The sequence below is a fragment of the Monodon monoceros genome, unplaced genomic scaffold, assembly GCF_005190385.1.
Source record: "Monodon monoceros isolate NGI ecotype Baffin Bay Population unplaced genomic scaffold, NGI_Narwhal_1 Super_Scaffold_11, whole genome shotgun sequence".
In the NCBI taxonomy this organism is placed as follows: Eukaryota; Metazoa; Chordata; class Mammalia; order Artiodactyla; family Monodontidae; genus Monodon; species Monodon monoceros.
This window is the reverse complement of record NW_021703767.1, coordinates 142394291-142403234: the sequence shown is the minus strand read 5'-3', so window position 1 is coordinate 142403234 and position 8944 is coordinate 142394291.

Genomic DNA, 8944 nt, shown 5'->3' with positions numbered 1-8944 from the left:
ATTTATTTATTTCCCACTCCTGTCCCCACGATTCCTATTACAATAATGTCATAGTGAGATACATTAACAGTGACTAAAGGTCTAACGCAAAGAGTGAGGTATCAGAGGGGTGGTCTTGAGTTTGTAGATACAAGAAAGTCTACTGACCCTGCACTGTGGAGAAGTACCACCTGATCTGTACCAGCCCCAGATGACCTGGTCATTTAATGTAAAGACATGACCTGTATGTACAAATCATGTAATTCCTCATTACGTGGACCAGCCACCTCGGGACCACCAGTAAGCTAGTTAGAAAGGCAGACCCTCAGGCTCCACCCACCAACTGCTGAATCAGGATTTGCGTTTTAACAGGATCTGCAGGTAATTCCTGACTGCACCAAAGTCTGAGACCAAAACATCCTGATCCATTGATTCATGAAAGGAAACCCAGTACTGGAAGCAAGTAGAGTTTATTCTCCTGCTGTGGAGACTAGTTCTTAGGCCTGGAATTACTGACTCAGAAACTCTTCTAGGCTTTGGTTACCATCAAGAGCCCACTGAAAGGGGTAAAAAGAGTCAAAAGCCATAATGGGGGCAGCGGCCGTCAAGAAGGCAAAAGAACAACGTTTGCCAAGATGCTCAGCTCAGTAGTGTTTATAGATATGTATTCGAGCAACATTGAGATGTGACTTTTCACCATTGGGCTGACAACATTTACAAGAATGATATCAAATGTGGTAAAGCTATGGGAAAACTAGAACTATTTACATTTACATTGCTGGTGAGAATGAAGAGCATTCATTCATTCATTCATTTTGAAGAGCATTTCAGCATTAGCTAGTCATAATCTAATGATTAACAAGCAATTGCATGCCTCGATAGCTACCCAGAGAAAACTTGCACAAGTGCCCAAGGAAGGTTACATAAAGTTTGTTGCATGAGGTTACTACAGCACTGTTAGCAACAAGGAAATATGAGGACAACCTAAGTGACATCCAAAAGAAGTCTAGTTAAAACAAAATATGGTATTTCTATACTCTGGAATACAAAAAACAAAACCAAACCCCCCCCCCCCAAAATCAAACGGTTAGAAAGATTGGGTAGTTCTAAGTAGATTCACATGAGGAGATTTCCAGGACATATCAGCAAGTTAACAAATTAAGTTGGAGAATAATGCATAAGCTATGATACCATATCTTTTTTTTCTTTTAAGAAGACACATTTTTTAAATTGTGTATTTCTATGGGAGCGATTATGTACTTTGTACACACAGACAGGGCACAAGACACAGGCAAATAACCAGAAGTATATATATCCAAAAACGTTTACAGCTCTTATCTCTGGAGGGGAAGCTGGACCAGCATGATAGCACGGGGGGATTTTGATTGTGTGTGTGTGTGTAGTATTTGATTTTTGTTAGCAAAAATAATATATAAAATAACCGGAAGGAGAAATGTTTATATAAACCTAACGTGTTACTTAGTATTTTTTACTGAAGCTTCTGTAGAAGATCATGTTTTTCCCTGAAACTGACCTGTGTACTCAATGTGAAAAACACAGTCTGCAGAATCATCATCATTTTATGGGACGTTGTCTGGGTTTTCTAACTGGGAAGATGCTTTAACGCCTTTACACATAAAAATAAAAAAATGTTGAAAAATGTTTCACTGTAAAACCTTGGCATTTGCTGTGTGCCTTACTATAAGTTATTGGTTATTTTCTTCCAAAAAAGACTATTAACAAACACTTTGAATAGGTACAAGACTAACTTTTCTCAGAGATTTTAACATTTCCCCCCAAATTTAACATAGGTGTAAGCTGCCACACAACAATATCTTGTTAAGTATGTTTCTACTCACAGCTGCCAGCATTACATCTACCTCCTGCCTGTGCCTGGGTCCACACGCTCTACCTTCCCTCCTGCTTTTGCACACATAACCTTGTTTAATTCCTACTGCAACTCGGTGATGTGCCTATTATTTTCCCCATTGCTAAGTGAGAAACAGAGACTCAGCAGGTTAATAGCTTGCCCCAAACCAGGTTTTGTATACCAAACATCCTAAACAGTCTTCCAAATTGCTGTGCCCATCTACACTCCCACCAGCAGTTGATGAGTTTCACTTGTTCCACCTCTTTGCCAAGATTTTGTTTTATTTCTTTAATTTTTATTTTCTTTTATTTTTTGAAGTATTTTTCAAGGAATATTTTTGTTCGTTTTTTAAAATTTTTATTGAAGTATAATTGATTTGCAATGTTGTGTTAGTTTCATGTGTACAGCACAGTGACTCAGTTGTACATATACATCTATCCACTCTTTTTTAGATTCTATTCCCATACAGGCCATTACAAAGTATTAAGCAGAGTCCCCTGTGCTGTACAGTAGGTCCTTATTAGTTATCTATTTTATATATAGTAGTGCGTATATGTCAATCCCAGTCTCCCAATTGATTCCTGCCCCTCCCCTTCCCCCGCCTCCATAACCGTGTTTGTCTTCTACATCTGTGACTCTACTTTTGTTTTGTTAATAAGTTCATTTGTATCATTTTTTTAGATTTCACATATAAGCAACATCATATGATATTTGTCTTTCTCTGTCTGACTTACTTCACTCAGTATTAAATTTTTAAATGTTATTGTGGGTGTAGAGTGGCTTCACCTTGTGGTTTTAATTTTCCTGTCTCCAGCACCTTATGAAATCGAGCACCTTTTCATGTTTATTGGCCATTGGATATGATCTCTTGTTAATTGCCTATTCAAGTAATTTGCCCATTTTTCTAGCATTGTAACAGGTTATTTTATCTGGGAAAGACCTAGGACTCAGATTCTCCAACATGTACCCATTGGCAACATTCCTTTCCTGATTAATCGTCTGCTTCCACTAATGTACAAGGTATCCAAAATCTTCTGCAGGAAGACTTGAGTTCTGCCTACTGATAGGACTCAGACATATTCAAACATCTGATACACAGAGGTGGCCACACGGGAGGACAGACTACAGAAAGGGACAATGAGACTTTAGGATAAAAATTGCCCTAAAATATCTGGCACAATGGGAAAGAATCATGAACAGAGATTAAGAATCCAGGAAGAGGGTGGACTTGTGGTACAGTGGCATCTAATGCCTGAACTCACCCCGACTGTGGTGGAAAGTGTGCCCTGGTGAGAAGGGCTGCATCTGGGAAATAAAGAAATTGATTGACTATTATAATACTTTTCAGGTAAAGCAACTTTACGGTGAGGAGTTTTTCCATCCTAAAGCTACAAATTGAGGACTAGCGTTGTCCTCTTTTATCACACTCTCTTGCCTATCAAGTGTCTCCAGCTTTAAACCACAATGAAAATACTGCAATTGCCCTCCAAATTTCATTTTGAAAATTTTCAAATATTGAGAAAAGTTGAAGGAATTTTATGTTAAACACCCATATGCCCACTGCCTAGAGTCTGTAATTAATATTTTACAGTATCTGCTTTAGCACATAGCTATCCATCCATTAATACATCTTACTTTTTGAGGCATTTCAGAGTAAGTTGATGACATCAGTACACTCCCCCAAATACCTGAGTATGCACATCATTAACCAGAGGGCCAGTATTGCAATTTTACCAATACAAGGCAAGAGAAATTCCCAGTTCCCCAGCACACAGAGGGGATTAGTGACTAAGATTCCTTTAAATGAGAAAGCTATCTCCCATGACATTAGAGGAAAGTACCCCCCAAAATAAAATAGCCATGGATTGCATTTTGCTTGCTATAAATTTTGTTTATTTTAATTGGGATTTGGGGGGGCAGGAAATAGTTCTTTTTTCCCCTGATATTCCTATATATCAACCCTCTCATTTTGTATATAAAATTCTGTCAAACCAGAAGTATAGGGACAAGTAGTTTTGAGAAACTTAACACTTGTTTGCCCACTGAAGAGGCCAAAATATATCTAGTGATGCTTCTTTCAGGATTTTTTTTTTCTTTAATGTCCCAACTGTTTGCAAAGGGCCATTATTTAGACTCTCAAAGCTTGTTCCTTGTATGGATATTATAAGGCATTTATGCTTAAGTCATAAACTTTCATGAAGCTTCTTTTTTGCACTCTCATCTAAATTGTTTTATTCTGGGTATGGCTGAAAAAAGTTCTTTAAAGACGTTACCAAGGCCTGAGGAAAATGTTTATTAGTACTCAAGGGTACCAGTATTACACTAGTCATTTCATATTCAGTTTATTTTAAACTAATTTGTGCAGAACTATTTTTTGTTTTCCCTAAAGAGTTTTCCTAATTAATCTGGGGAAAGAGGCACTTCCATTGACACAATTCAATGTTATAGGAAAAGTTGATGTCACTTTGAAACTCATAAATGATAAGAAAGATGAGCTGAAGCAAAAGTAAGTAATTAGGGCTCAAAACGAGGTTCCCTCATCTCAACCTTAGCCTCAACTAGAAGTGCAGACACATGGTTGCTGAAATAAGCTACCTTCAAACCAAGGGTCTATGTTTCATCGTTTTGGACATTAGGTACTTTTTCTTATCTTATTTTTATACAAAGGTATAATAGTGCATAACACAGAGTTTCAAATACTTGGCTTTCAAATGTTCTCAGATAAAAGAATGAACCTACTTCTACTGGAAACCAGAAACCAATCATTTGGTAGAAAGCAAATTATTCAACCTGTCTGATGGGGGCTTCATGGGATGCTGGAAGAAGTCTCAAGTCTCTAGAGGCCATGTGAAGCTAAAAACAAAGGCAATTAAGCTGGGTCTAGACCTATGTTATGGCTAAATTTCCAATTCCAAAAGGTGACGTCCAAGAAGAGAGACATGTCTATTGTGTTGTTTGATTTTCATTTGTTTGACCGAGAATAACTTTGACAAGCCTAAGAATGGAATTCCCTCTCACCTAGAAATCAAAGAAAATTTATATCAGGGAATAAACTCTGATCCAGCAATCGTTAAGTAGCGGGGTGACCTTTGGAAAGACACTTCATCTTTCTGGGCAGTAGTTTCAGCTTCTAAAAAATTAAGCTTCTGAACGCTAAAACTGCTATCATCCCTTCCAGCCCTGATTTTCTACAATAACACTTAACAATACCTTTAAGCTCAAATAATTTACATTTTAGTGCTGAACCTGTTAAGAGACCAATTCGTAGCATTATAACTAATAAAACGAAGACAAAAAAAGTGGCAGTCTGGTGAACAATCATAACGATAAATATTTTAAATTCCAATCAGGCTGCACAATTTACGAAGAGCTTTGATGCTTATTATTTCAGTGTCATTTCTTAGCTTCCTAAGACTACATGACTTGCAAGAAATAGGTCCAAACCAATCATTTGATTCAAGAAACACTGTATTAGACTCACAGATACAGAGAACAGACTTGTGGTTTGCCAAGGGGGCATGGGGTTGGGGGAAGGAAGTGTTGGGAGTTTGGGATTAGCAGAGGCAAACTATTATATAGAGAATGGATACACAACAAGGTCCTACTGTACAGCACAGGGAACTATATTCAGGATCCTATGATAAACCATAATGGAAAAGAATATGGAAAAGATTGTATATATATGTATAACTGAGCCTCTTTGCCATACAGAAGAAATTGACACAACATTGTATTTCAACTATACTCCAAAAATTCTTTTTAATTTAAAGAATAAAAAAAAACCAAACACTGTATTATCCATGAAAATTTGCTACCTTTGTGATCATTTTGAAGGAAGAGTGCATAGCATTGGATGTCAATGTCCAAATTTGACATTAAACTGAGCTTTTTTTTTTTTTTTTAATAAATTTATTTATTTTTGCTGTGTTGGGTCTTCTTTTCTGTGCAAGGGCTTTCTCTAGTTGCGGCGAGCGGGGCCCACTCTTCATCGCGGTGCGCGGGCCTCTCACTGTCGCGGCCTCTCTTGTTGCGGAGCACAGGCTCCAGACGCGCAGGCTCAGTACCTGTGGCGCACGGGCTTAGTTGCTCCGCGGCATGTGGGATCTTCCCAGACCAGTGCTCGAACCCGTGTTCCCTGCATTGGCAGGTAGATTCTCAACCACTGCGCCACCAGGGAAGCCCTAAACTGAGCTTTAAAAAAATACTAGTATCTCATCCTTTCCCTCCTGACAACATGGTAGTGACACACAGGAGGGCAGATCTTGAATTTTAATGACATATTTTTCTGGAATGCTCATCTTTCTCTCCCTTTTCTTGGACTGTGAGGGAAAGCCAAAGGGTATAATGGGCAGAGAGAAAATGGCCTCTAGAACTCGTACAATTCTTTACAATGAGTGTGGTTTGCATATTACATAGACTCTCCACGTAGAGAGAATAATAATCCACCTCAAAAGGACTGAAGATGTTTGTGTGTATGAATGTGTGTGCACTTTAGAGCTTGCATATATTTGGTCCTTACTATGTATTGGTTTTCTACCCTCTTCCTAAGAATCATCATGAAATTTCAGCATTTAGAAATGCCAAAAATCCCTTAGAGGAAGCAAAGCATAAACCTGCATCTAAACCCTGGCCTACCCATACTAACTGCACGATCTTGGGGAAGTTAGTGAAGCTAAGTCTCAGTTCTCTCACTTGTGTAAAAACATACGTGTGTGTCTGCACCATCTACCAAAAAGATCTATTATAAAAATTATAGTCTGTCTACTAGAATGCCTATTTTTATAATGTGAATTATCTTATATGATTACTAAATAGAGGAATTACACCAGTGTAATTCAGAAATCAGGTGGTTTTGCAGACATTTTTCTCACCACGTGATGTTTCTGCACCAGGTAACTATAGCTAAAATGCTAAGCACACCAACACAGCTGCACACAGCAAGACTCAGGGGAATTTTATGGTGGTCTACATGACACTCATTTATCCCCAAATTCTGCTTCTTGGCCCAGTTTTTCTATGTGCTCTGCTTTGAAGATGTTTATTGAACAATTTGCCCTGATCTTTGACCCCAACTCAGCAGCTGAAATTCTTCTTTATAGTCCATCAGACTAACTTTACCTCTTTTAAAAAATGAAGCTTATGTTATTTTAACGAGCTGGTATCTTTCATTAGGATTCTTAGTGCTTGCATTACAAAGCTGAATAGGTTTTAAGTGGTTCTTCCCAAAATTTGTTTTCCCATCATGTTGTTATTTTTGGAGCACAATTTTACAAAATGTATACTTTTTTTTGTTTTTGCACAATCATGTTATCAAGGAGCACCTGAGTCAAACAGCACGTGCTGAGCGCAGCACTGAGCATGTGGCCCTTACATATCCGACTCCCCACTTTTTCCACATGTCAGCGTTCCCCTTCAAAAGGCAGAGGAATGAATAAAATAAAACTTAGGGCCTTTTAGAGATTTGGGGGTGCTTTCTGAGTCTGTGAAAGGAAGCATAATTCATACCCACAAATTGGCTAAATTCACGAGCTGTATGAAATCAGTGCGAAATGCCCTGGGAATTATTCATGGCTCAATACAAAGGAACCACAAGGGTCAGACTAAAAGAAAACAAAAACAAAACAAAACAAAAAACAGATCCCAGGATCACAGTGCAGCTCATGCATTCTCTTCTGTCTACTCTGTACCTCTTCCAACTAACAGGGTCTCCCATGCTCCTAGGGTTTTTCATGCCATGTTAGTGGTTTTATTGAAAGCTTCCCTGGAAATTGAACTGATTAATAGGCATCTGTGCTTTTGTGAAGCTCTGATGGGAGCTTCTTTCTCAACACTCTTTCTGAAATCACACACATCATGCTGCAAGTGACGGAGGCTGGCTGACAGAGGAATCGAAGCAGCGATTAATAGAGGTCATTAAACTCCAACCTGTGCCTAGAATGGTGGGAACTCAAGTTAAATCTTTGGATTTGGCCTCTAGCAGAGCTCTTACTTAATCACTGCTTTTCCATTGCAAACCACCCTTTAATTCACTAAACTGGGACATCAAAAATCAAACCTGAACTGGCAGTGAAAACCTTCCACCTCAAGCTGAACTCTTTTTTATATACATTCATTTTATTTTTAGATTCCACATATAAGTGTTTACACACAGTATTTGTCTTTTTCTGTCTGACTTATTTCACTGAGCATAATATTCTCTAGGTTCATCCATGTTGTTGAAAACGGCCATACTTCCTCCTTTTTTATGGCTTTTATAGTTTCTATTGTGTGTGTGTATGTATATATATATATATATATATATATATATATATATATATGTATGTATATGTGCCACATCTTCTTTATCCATTCATCTATTGATGGACACTTAGGTTGCTTCCATGTCTTGGCTACTGTAAATAACGCTGTTATGAACATTGGGGTGCATGTATCTTTTCAAATTAGTGTTTTTGTTTTCTTCGGTTTAGCTTTTTGGGGAAACTCCATACTGTTTTCCACAGTGGTTTCACCAATTTACATTCCCATCAACAGTTTACAAGTGTTCGCTCTTCTCCACGTCCTTGTCAACATTTGTTATTTGTGGTCTTTTTGATGATGGCCATTCTGATGGGTGGGAGGTGATACCTCATTGTGGTTTTGATTTGCATTTCCCTGATGATTAATGACATTGAACATCTTTTCATGCACCTGTTGGCCATCTGTATGTCTTCTTTGGAAAAATGTCTACTCCGAACTTCTGCCCATTTTTTTTTTTTCTTTTTTGCAGTACGCAGGCCTCTCACTGTTGTGGCCTCTCCCGTTGCGGAGCACAGGCTCCGGACGCGCAGGCTCAGCGTCCACGGCTCACGGGCCCAGCCGCTCCGCGGCATGTGGGATCATTCCCGGACCGGGGCACGAACCCGTGTCCCCTGCATCGGCAGGCAGACTCTCAACCACTGCACCACCAGGGAAGCCCTCTGCCCATTTTTTAATTGGGTTTTTTTTTTTTTTTGATATTGTGTTGTATAAGGTGTTTATATATTTTGGATATTAACCCCTTATAAGTCATATCATTTGCAAATATTTTCTCCCATTCAGTAGGTTGTCTTTTTATTT